The following is a 12883-nucleotide window of genomic DNA, read 5'->3' as shown; positions in this document are numbered from 1 at the left end:
TCGTGAGAAGGGAATGACCCAAAGTGAGTACAGCTAGAGTACCTTGGCATTCTAACTCACTATAAATAAATACCTGATGGGCAAAAGCTTTGAAGGAAGGGTTACATGGGAATTGTAGTTACTTGGGAAGTGATGACCCTTGAACTCTTTCTCATATCAACATCTAAGTAGGGCCTCATGGTCTAAATCGTGCTTGCATGACTACATTTGTTTGGTATCTTGGTGGGCTTAATGTCTCAATCATGCTTGTGTGACACCAAGGAGTAATGCTTAACAGAAATTCTTACTAAACACCTTGTATTTAGAGGCCAAAAATCCTTCTAGTTGCTTGAGAAGGACAAGTTCGGATACTTGGAAGAGATACTAAGTTTTCCATGGGGAGATTTCCATGGGGACTGATGCTTGGCTGCCCTGAGAAGTGAGTGTCGTGGAGGGGAGCCCGTGGGTCAAGCATCTATGTATTCTCCTTGAATCTCATAACGAGTCTACCTCTCAAGTACCTACTGTCCTTACCTACCATAAGAAATGTGTGAATGAGCATGATTGTTTTGAGTCTAAGTTGAAATATCTTGTCTTCTTTGCTTGTCAAAAGTTGAGTTGTGTCTCATTTCAAAACCAAGACAAATTGATTCAAAACAAGGTTAAACACAAGAGTATTTCATTCAACAAAGTTCAAAACACCTTCAAACATGGTTGTCAAACATTTTTCAAAATCTTGTCTCAACATTCATGTCACTTAGATTTAGGTTCATCCTAGGTTTGCATTTTTCAAATTCATTGTCAACTACTAAGGTTAGGTTTCACCTAGGTCATACTCCTTTGCATATCAATAAGGGTCATCCATTTGCATGTGTCCTCTTGCATTAGAGTAATACCATTTCATAATTCAACCTTAGGTTTTGCCTTAGGTTGACATTGTTATACATTTGCATTTGCATCCTTGTCCTCATAACATTAGGTCACATTTGCATACTCTAGGTCTCTTCATTAAGCTTAGGTCATTATCATATCATATTAGGGTCATTTGCATAGTAATTGTCCCTTTGCATATAGTGTCAAAACTAGGTTTTGTCATACTTGAGTAATACAAATCTTTGATAAACCCTAAGTTATTGTTAGGAAGTCTAGACCTTATCAAACTTTTGTCTTTTTGTCATCAATGTCATTTGGTCAAACCTAGCTTAGTATCCAAGCATATAGGGGAGACATTGTCATTTTGTCCTTTTGTCACTTGGTCCTTTTGTCCTTTGAGGTCTAGACATCATTTCAATTTCCTAAGGGTCTCATTTTTAGAATTGCATTCATGAGTTTGTCAAAATCTTGAAAAACAACAAAAACATTAAGTTGCATTGTCATCCTTTTAGGTTGCATTTGCCAATCCCATTAGTTGCATTGCATAGTGACATGTTTGTTCAAATGAGGTCTCAACCTTCTTACGAAGCCATGTCATCACAATTGAGCAATCAATCATGTCAATCCAATCTCTACATGTCTCAGGTCTTGAATCAAACTTATCATGATGATGTAAATGTCCAAATACAAAAACTAGAGGAGAAACTAGCTCAAGAAAATGAGATTTTGGAACAAAGAGTGAAAAACATTGAGAAGAATAGATCACAAATGTCCAAAATGTTTAAAAAGTTTCTAGGTCGAAATCCAAAAATTGAGCCAATTGATGTAAGATCTCTTATTGAATGATCAGACATACTAGCTCTCCTCTCCCAAATAGAGATGATGAAACAATTTCAAGAAAAGAGACAACATCAATTTCAAAATTATGTGCCTCCACAACAAGAACAAGAAGGTGTTTACTATCAATCAGATTTTCAACCAATACAACCAATGGTTCAACCAATTGTTCAACATATACAACCAATACAACCAATGGTCCAATTTCAACAATATGTCCAACCAACTATACAATGTCCACAAATATTTCAACCAATGGTGGAATATCAATGTCAACAACTACAACCAAACATTCAAAACCAAAGGTTGCAGCACACACCAACCCAAGTTTCAAACATGTTAGAACAATTGAACCAAGTCCAATATCAAAACATGACATCAGATTAGAACCAACTCCTTGCCAAACAAGTTCAAATTCCAGATACAACTATGTCAAAACCTCGAAAGAAAGGTGGCTTTATTCCAATGATCTTAAGGAAATTACCAAGTGAGTTCTTTGAGGAAGATCAAAATAATACACTTATGTCTAGCAATGCCTCATTCCCCCACAAACAAATTGACTCTCCAGTGGCATCTATCCCTACACCTTTAGAAGTTTCACAAGAACCTTCTATATTGTCCTCATCAAACAATACACCCAAGGATGCAATTATCCAAGGGCTATCCATAATTGATTGCCAAGATAATCCAATTCATGATGCACATCCTTGTCATGTTTCAGAAATACAAGACCCAATGCCACAATGCACTTTATTGCCATTACCTATTTTAGAGGACCCCATTCGAAGTCCCTCTTCCTCATGTTCAAGCATTGATTCCTTGCCAGAATCTATCACAAATGTTCAAAGTGCATTTCCTTCATGCCAAAGCATTAATCCCTTGCCAGAATTCCCCATGCATATCCAAATTCCAACCTCATGTCAAGAGGATAGTTTAGAGCATGAAGAAATGTGTCTTGAAATAGATCAAGATCAAGATCCTGAAACCTTATCATACCATCCAATTGTTGACCAGGATCCCATTTCCCTAGACATTCACAATGATTCCATTATTCCTGTCCATTCTATCCAAGAACACAATGTCCTTTCAAATCCCATTGACATTCCACTTCCTAAGAAAGATATCACTTCCATCCTTTCCGATGATCCCATTAAAAGTCCAGAGAAAAGCAACTTTAAAGAGGATTCCAATGATCTTCCTCCTTTTCAAGATCAAACTATTCCTTTAAATCATCCACAAGATCTTTTTGCTCCTCCATCTCCTTGTCTTAATGCTCCATATACACTCCAAGATTGCATTTCTTTTGATGATCCCATTATTTCTCCCATTCCATCTCTTGAAGAGCCTGTCATTGAACCATGTCCACTACACAATCCTAGTCCCCCTCATGATCCTAATCCCCCTCATGATTCTAACGTGTCAGTGCAAGATGTTCATGAACCCTCGACATGCATAATGGGTTCTTCCACTTTGGTGCAATCCGATCCACTTCAAGATCTCATTATTTCTCTCATATCATATCCACCTCATAATGGACTCACATCTTCTTCCCAAAGCAAAGAGTATCCTACAAGTCAAGATATTCATCTCCATAAGCAAGCATCCCTTCATGTTAAAGAAAATATTAAGGGTCATGGCCTCAGTGAAATTCCTCAAGACGTGGGTACCCCTGCTAAATCCAACATCCCTTCAAAATCCAAACATATCCCTTCCCCATCATACCTTCCATCCATCTTAGGTCCTTATATCCCTTCGTCCTCTATGTAAGGTCAGAAAAGGCACACATCCTTGAGTAAATTTCATCAATCCAAAAAAAATCCATTTCATTCATATCCATCCATGCATTCCTTTCCCCCTTCAAGCAATTTGGATGCCAAGTATAAAAGTCATAAGTCTAAAAATCCACATGTATTCAAGGATCAACATGTCCAATATAATCGACATGTCAAAACAAAGAAAAATATGATCCAAAAAGAAAAGGAAAAATCCAAAAGGTCACAAACGCCCACTGAGAAAAATAAAGCAAAGTCAAAATATATATGGGTTCCTAAATCCCTTGTGCAAGCAATGCACTCCAAGGAACCACAAAAGCATGAAAAATCAAAAACCATGTGGATCCCTAAGTAGCTTCCTGAAACACAAAAGCCTAAAGAAACATCTAACTTGGCATCCAAAATTGTTATTCCTCCATCCAAACCTTCCAAGTCTATTCCTCAACCACCTTCTTCATCCATTTTGGGCCCTTATGTCCCAAAATCCATAGCTATTCCTCCATCAAAATCTTAATATCCAAAATACATTTATCCTCCATCAGTCCATCACCCCTCAAGGTGTGTGCCAATGTTGATCTTGCCAACATTTCCGTCCACTAAAGCCCAATTCTTCCAATACCCTATCCATTATCCAATGCATATTTTCCATCCTTCGATCCCTTTGATCCAATCCTTTACATAAATCCTTTCCTTAGCTCCATCCCTTTTTCCATGTCCTTATCCTACCAACGTCTTTGAGCATACTTTTAAAGATCATGGTCCATTTTTTTCAAGGCTACTATCCAAACAAAAAGATGTTTGAGTCCTTCTTCCATCCCCTATCATGTGTCCATCTTCTATTGAAAAAGTCAAAATACAAAAAAAAAAAGTGAGAAAAAAAAAAAGACAAAAGAAAAAAAAGTAAAGCAAAAATAATTCGTCCATTGGTGAAAACCTGGCAAACAGGCACCTTGGGCAAGTACCGTGATGAAAACCTGGCAAACAGGCGTCATGCGTAATTTATGAACTTCTTGCACACCACACTTGGGGGCAGGTTTCCTCCTTCGTATCCTATTTCCCTTCATTATCCTATCATACCATGTCATTACCCTTCATATCCTATTGTCCCTCATGTCCAATTTCCTCTTTCCACCTTTGATCTTGACAAGGCTGAGGATCATCATGAGCATCATGCATCTTGTTTGCAGCTTTTAGTCTATCATAGCTTTTGGTCTTTATCCATTTGCTTATTACAACCTTTCATCCATATTCCCTATCTTATTGCAACTTTCTGCCACTATCCTGTATCCTATCCTGACCTTCAGTCCATGTCCCTTATCCATTCTTGGTCTTGCTTATCCTATCCATATCTTATCACTATCCATACACTCTTTTTCATTCCTTGATCTTGATCTGACATAAGGACACAAAATTTAAACATGGTTTCAAAAACCTCTTGACATGTCCCTCATGCCATGTCACTGCTTTACATTGTCATATCCAGTCTCTTGTCCCATCACGCAATAGCCCTTGAAAATTGCATCTGTATTGTCTCCATGATAAAAGGCCTTTGTCTTCCCTCTATCCACCAACATTTCAGAAAGCCTATTTATTCACCTATCATATTCCTTGCCTTGCTAGGCACTGGGGGCAAAATCATAAAAATTGAAAAATGTCCTAAAAAAATCTCAAAAAAAATCAAATAAAGTCTTGAAAAAATCCAAAAAAATTGAAAAATGTCCTGAAACAATCCAAAAAAAATTGAAAAATGTCCTGAAATAATCCAAAAAAATTGAAAAATGTCCTGAAATAATCCAAAAAAATTGAAAAATGTCCTGAAATAATCCAAAAAAATTGAAAAATGTCTTGAAATAATCCAAAAAAATTGAAAAAATGTCCTGAAAAAAAAATCCCTAAACATCAAATAAAGTCCTGAACAAATGAACAAATTTTTTTTTTGTAAAAACTCGAAAAGCAAAACAACACAATATCCCCTTTGTGCATAGATAGATCGATGAGCATCCCTCCAATGACACACAATCACACATTGTGCTTTAATGGAATCATGCGTTAACAGATGAACTTTTTCAATCAAACCAGACATTCAAGCTGATCACAATTGTCTTCTCAATCGAAAATCAACATCAATATCATTTGTCCTTGTTACTACTATCATGGGTCTTATACAGGGTGTGGTATACTTGAAACCAGACTGTGTCCTGTCTTAGACGGGGTACCGCATTCCCTGAAACCAGACAACATGATCATCCTATCAACACTTTCAACTTTTGACAATGACAATCAGACTGTTTGTTTGACTTGGTCAAATTTGTGCGTCTTATCTTTTTACTAATTTATCTTTGGCTTCGATCATGTTCCTATGTTGCTCGATGATTTCACTAAGCGATTTAGAGTGACCGGGATGGTTCATGGTCCATTTTTTATTGTGTTTGTTGTTTGTGGAATGTTTGTCACAAACTAGGGCAACTATATCATTGGGTGTCTATGATAAGTACGTTTGCTTTGTGAGCACCACACATACCTCGACCCTTGATGTATGCACCCTAGGATGCTTCACTCATTCCTTGTGTGCGATGTGTCTATCTTACGCAAAGGGATTGCATTATCACCCTAGCCTTCACTGCCATGTTGCGCCGCATCCATTTTGCCATATCAAATAAAGGTTCTCACCTACTTCTATGCATTGGTGAAAGCAAGTTTTTCTTCATCTCTAACTATCCTCTGTCTCATTTCTTTTTACTAACATTTCTTCCATTAGTTCGGGTAGTCAGTTCGGTCTAGTACTCTGATCTCCAAAAACATAAGTTGCATCTTGCATTCATTGATTAGTACATTTACATTATCTCAAGCCTTATATCAAGCATTTTATCCATTTCATAAATACATCAAAAAAACATAAAAATGTATCCATACATGTTCCACAATAAACAGTGCATAAGCCATCCATGCATGGAAAGTAAACACATCAAACATAACACATTGCATCCCATCATATCGATGCATATCATATCATATATCAAAATAATATCGGAGTACAAAATTGGACTGTCTATCCTAAGTATGGCCCACAGGCTGACTATATAATATCACACTACATAATGTCCACTGTCTGTCATAAGGAGCACGTGCCTCTGTCACTAGGTGCTCCCTCTGTCCTCCTCATCCCTGCCATGTCTCAAGGATGATGTCCCTCTAATCCTAGGTCCTGGCTGTGGTGGTCTCATAGGTCCACTCACCCCCATGCTGCTCAATGACCTCCGAGAACGTGGCCTGCTCTCTATCCTTGATCGTGCCCGATATGATGCTGCTCTCTGCTTTGGTGGAATTGCACTCTCATATAGTGTCCTCCAATGGCGTATCTCCTCTCCAGTTTCTACCAACATCTGTGCCATCTCACATGCACTGGCATCCCTAATCGACCCAATATACTCAGTGACTCTCTGTTCTTCTCGTTGTGCCTAGGCTATTGCTGTATCTTGAGCCGCCATAAGTCTAGCTATCTCCGCTCTGAACTGATCCTGCTCTGTCCTCAAGATAGCATTCTGTCTCTCTAATGTTGCAATGTGATCATGCTGACTCGCTATGGTAGCCCTACACATCTCCATCTCCTCTATCCTAGCTGTCTCTGGCTCTATGGGTATATCCTGCAATGACTCCTGATCACCTGAATCTAGCTCATAATCTTCATCCTCATCATCTCCATCCTCATCATCCCCCTCATCCTCATCACCATCCTCATCTCTATCCTCATCATCTCCCTCCTCTCCAGCGATTGGGAAGTCCTCCTGTCTCCTCGGTACTAGAATATTAGGATTTGTCAATGGCACTGGCCGTCGTCATGCAAACCATCTCTCATACTCCTCTATCATCCTAGCATCCACCACATCTGATCTCCAATCCCACTATCTCTGTTGTATCTGTGTGAAGTCAGCATATGCTATGTGTGGTTGAATCATCCTCCCCCACTGACTCGTCTCTCTGTGAGATCGGGCAAAGTGTGCAGTCCCTCTAGGTACATCCTGCCTCTCTCCAAATTGACGTCTGACTCTCTCTAGCAGGTACATCTCAATCACTCTTTGGCAATTCACTAGTCACCCAATCAGGTACCTCTCCTGTCTGCAATACGGTAGCTCATCACTATCATCTGACCATCCAGGGCAATCAAGATATGGCCTCCATGTGAACTCTCTCAATCTGTCTAGCTCATGTTGCCAATACAATATGTATCCAAATGGACCCTGTCTCAGTGCTCCCCCATAGCAGTACACATATGGTCGATGTGGTAATACCTGTCTCTCTGCAATTGGTTGACATATGGCTATGTGCTCAAATGCCCATACATGTAACAGTGTGACCCCACAGCTCAATGTCTACACTCCCTGATATGCTATCTGATGCAACTGAAAATATAGCATAGCCAGTACACATGGACCCCATGTGTACACCGTCCCCTTTGTCACCATCCACTCTAGCACTCTTCCCCATCCAATAGGGAATCCATGTCCTTGTCTATCTCCTGCTAGTAAGCATGCTATCACCACATATCGCCGATCATACTCTGATGCCATGGTCTCCCAGCCAATCTCCCTCTCTACGATATCCAGATCATCTGCATCACACTCAAATAATCTACACAAAACATCTCTCCCTGTCACTGGGTCATACTCTATCATCTCTCCATGAATTGAAATGCGGAGGATATGCCATACATCCTCTAGTGTCACAGTCGCCTGTCTAGTCGCCAGATGGAATGAGGAAGTCTCTGAATGCCATCGCTCTGCCAATGCGGTGAGTAGTCTTGTGTTTGCCCTAATCTCGGGCATGAATGTGATATAGTATATTCCAAGTCTTTCTAATGTATCTCTCTCCGTGCTTCTGAGTCTATGTCGTAACATGAAGCAGTCAGGTCGGTTCTCCCGCATGATCAATGGATATTGTCGACTCTGCATCACAATTGGGGCACATTTTGTTAGTTTTAGGGTTTGCTCCTACAGGCTGCATTTCCTTGCTTCATGTCCAAATCAGGGTGTTCTTTATCTATTTTGACCTATCCTACTCTTATCCCCCTTTTCGGGATCATTTGCATGATGTTTTTGACCAAATTTGAGTTCCCAGTGCACAACTGCGCCTGTGTGTTGTATCTTGTGCCTGTGTTGCATCAACTTGTTCCTGTGTACCCTACACAAGTGCAGTATACCCTACACAAGCGCAGGATGCACTCACACAGGCGCAGAAGTCACTTTCTGCATTCTCTGTGGGCCCCGCAATGCCCTGTAAGCAAGTCAAATTCATAAAATTGACAATATGGGTTTTTGAGATACATACCGTTGCTCCCGCATCATCTGGTCATCTGTACGTGCGTACATGTTCCTTGAGGTGATCTACCATTGGAATGTTCACCATCTCTCTATAAGGGTCCTTTTCTAGAGCAACAAATCCTCCTCTTTGGCTAGTGCAAATGAGCTCTTTTCACTCTCTTTGTCTCATTTATAGATCTTTGTCAGTGCATAGATGGACGTGCACCCTCTCCCTCTTATGCTAGTCACAGTCTTTTGCACCTTCAATTGCTTATCCTTTATGTATCTGGTCCCCGATGTTTAGTCTGTTTGCTCCTATCTTTTTCTATCATTCTTATCGATCAATTGGCCTCTTTTCTGGATGTTTCCGGCCAATTCCTCGAGGGGGCATGCATATGTCATTGTTAGTGTCAGGGGCATTTTTCATTATTGTTCTTTGAAACAATGCTTAAACTCGCATTGTCTCAAAGAGGGGCAAAATGTAGATGTCTAAAAATGGTCACCGCTTGCGGAGTCATACTTTAACATTGGCGCATTGCCTTATTTTAGGGTTTTTGTGTCGCATTAATATTTCTCCTATGTCACACACTTGGTTTTTATCATTTGCGAGCATTGAGTCCTTCTGCATTCTTCATTCATCTCACTTTCAAATTTGGTCTTGTCAATAACAATATTTGTCATGATTTTGGTCGATTTTATCCTGTCGCATCAATGTGCGTGCTCATTTGTCATATTTTGACATCGTCAATCCTAATCGATGATGGAATTAGGGTTTTGTCCTCTTATCAATCTTGTCATCATGTGATCAATTTTTTCATTGATCATTGTCATTTTGAATCTTATCATCATGCAATCGATTTGTCATCGATCATTGTCGTTTTCAATCTTATCATCATGCGATTGATTTGTCATCGATCATTGTCATTTTCAATCTTGTCATCTTGCGATCGATTTGTCATCGATCGTGGTCATTTCCAATCTTGTCATTTTGCAATCTATTTTGTCATCGATCATTGTCATTTTTGTCATTTTGCGATCGATTTGACATCGATCATTGTCCTTCTCAATCATGTCAATTTGGATCAATTAGTCATTGTTCCTCATCAATTGGTGCATTTATCAATCAAATCATTTATCAACATTGGTCTTTTATCAAGTCAGAATCATGATCAAATCGATCCTACATCAAGACCTAATTGTCGTCCTTGCATTTCTAATTCATCTTCTAAGGTTTTATGATTTATTCATTTAATCTTGATTGTCATTTTCTCTCCATTTTCTCTCTAGGTTAAATAATTTATTTATTTATCCTAAGTCTTCTTATCACAATTAAATGTTTATTTAATTGGCTAATTAATTGCTCCTATTTTTGTAAATTAATTAATGAATGAAAAATTATTAATTAATTTACCTAATTTTCATCAATTTCCTAATTTCCAAGTCATCATTTCTAACCTAATTTTCTAATTTCTCCTAAATTCCTAAATTCCTAAATGTCTATTTCTATTTCAAATTCTTGTCATAAATCCTTGCATAGCAATTTGTCATAACTTGTCATAATTTTGCTATTCTTGATTTGAATTTCCATTCGAATCACTTTCATGCTAATCTGATATTTTCTCTAATTTGTCTATAAATTGGATGAATTTCTTCAATCAAAGAGGTCAAATCAATCATGCTTCTAGTACCCTTATGCTATCATCTCGTCTTGACAATATTGCTTTCACATTATGCTTATGCACTTGAAGGTGAGATCCACAAAACAAAAGCAATTTGAAGGAGAAAGAAGGACAATGGAGAATAATGGAGGAGACATTCATGTTTGCGTTGGTTTGCATTTGAATTGAATGTTTTAGGATTGTTGTCATTGCAATTGAGTTTTTGTGATTGAGCTAGGCTAATATATCTACTTGCTTTGATGATTTCCAGATTCCTGATCTACACTATCCATTTCTCAAATTTGATATAATTTGATCTTGTGTAACAAGAATACCAAACAGAAGTCCATAATTGAATAGGTTGCTCCTCCCCTTGGTTGTTTCTGATGTTAAGCCTCAATTCCTCAAGCCACATACCCCTAAAATGTCAATAGAATAAGATTAAATGCATCAATAATGAGTAAAACTTAAAATTAGGACACAATTGTTGCAGATAGATGCTCGACGGCAATTGTACAAGAGGTTGATCCTTTCATTCTTGTCATCAAGATTTTTTTGCAAGTTCCTTTGCTTTCCTTGCATTCTCTTGTTCACTTTGTTTAATGGTATCCACTTTGGAAAATTGTGGATCCTCAACCTCCTTAACCTCTCCATTCTATGGTTTCCAGTTATAAAGACAAGTCTCTGCATAGCTTCTAGAGGGGTTGACAATTCTCTGCGACTGTAAACCCTTCCAACCCTCAAAATAGCCCTTTATATGGAAGCAACTTTTCTAGGTCCAAGGACAACTATAAATTGCAGAGGAAAAAATATCCATTCATGTGATGTTGCTTGGTTTATGTCAACACCAATTAGGTTGGTTACTATAACCATTACCTGTTCGATAGCTTCATACTTGTCATCTGGACTAAGAAAATGTTCCAGTGAATGAAGCTTCAATGATAATATCTCTTTTCTAGGACCAAATAATGTTGCAACCATGGCCAATAGATTCAGAAGATACCAACCAAGAGCCACAACACGCCTCACAATCCCATAAATTTTTCCCTACACATTGAATTCATCATCATAAAATACAAGGTGAAACGAGTCCTAATGGATATTGGTTCTATCGTGCAGAATCATTTTGAGTTGGAGGCTTGAAATATGAATAATTTATCTCATTTTATTTGTTAGTTGTGTATTTTGTTATGGGTTAATAGAAATCTGGGTATTGTATAGAACTTTAAAAGAAAGTAGAATCTAATCAAACACTATATTTCATTTGATGTTATCAACAATTTTGACTAGTTTTCTTCATAATGTGTATCTTGTATAGTTTATATTAATATTGTCTTTCTTGTATCCTGTAGCAGTTTTGGAAGAATTATCATAACTTTCATTTGAACCATTGGATCTTTCTATAAATTGAAGGATAAGTCTGTAACAATGATATCAAGAGACGAACCAAGGCAATTGGATTCATTACAAGGTAAGGGAAGCCTTTGTCATGTTTGTCTTCCTCAAAGTATGGTTGGTGTCTATTAAGTTGTTATCTTGTAAGGATGTTTTGAATATTCAGAAGAGACTTTTGATGGGTATTAATCCCATTTTTGTCAAGTGTGCCTGATTGGAATTGATTGTTTCCAAGGTTTATGTGTATTAGAGGGAAAATGATTCTTGAGATTGTCACTCCAATTAAATAATTACTGAAAACTTTGAATTGCTTGCTTGTAAATGAATTCTTTAAATAAAAGGTTACTTTATTATAGGCATGATTTCTTAATTGAGATTACTCTGAAAACCCCTGATTCCTCAAATTTTATATAATTTGATCTTGTGCAGTGATAATCCCAAACAAAAATCCATAATTGAATAGGGTGCCCCTCCTCTTGCCTGTTTCTGACATTAAGCCTCAATTCCTTGGGCCACATACCCCTAAAATGTCCATAGAATAATATTAAAAGCATAAATAATGAGCAAAACTTAAAATTGGGGTAATTATTATCCCTGAGGTTCAAAAAAACCTCATGCAATCTCTCCATCAAATATGATTCAAATCAAATGGCCTGGGTTCATACATTTGAATGTCTGAAGCTAAACTTTGTTGGTTCCCAAAACCATAGATTGGAAATCAAAGAGGTTTTCCACTTCTCTTAATGACTTCTCAATTAGTCTTGGCCAACAAATGGGAATGCTCACTTGATAAAATTCCCCCACGATTAAGGCTTCGCTAAACCAAGGTGGGTGAACCTTTACTTGAAATCCAAATCTGATGATAAGAATCTTTTCTATAGCGAATTTTAAGACTCAATGATCTCTCAAGATGACAAATGGCTCTTGAGAACAATCAGATTATAATTTTTACTTATTGAAAACTTTGAATTGCTTACTTGTAAATGGATGCCTTATATAAAAGGTTATTTTGTGTTTAAATTATAAGTATGATTTCTTAATTGAGGTTGCTCTTAAAAATACATGATTAAAT

Source organism: Cryptomeria japonica, chromosome 9 (assembly GCF_030272615.1).
Source record: "Cryptomeria japonica chromosome 9, Sugi_1.0, whole genome shotgun sequence".
Classification (NCBI taxonomy): Eukaryota; Viridiplantae; Streptophyta; class Pinopsida; order Cupressales; family Cupressaceae; genus Cryptomeria; species Cryptomeria japonica.
Note: the sequence above shows the minus strand (reverse complement) of the source record.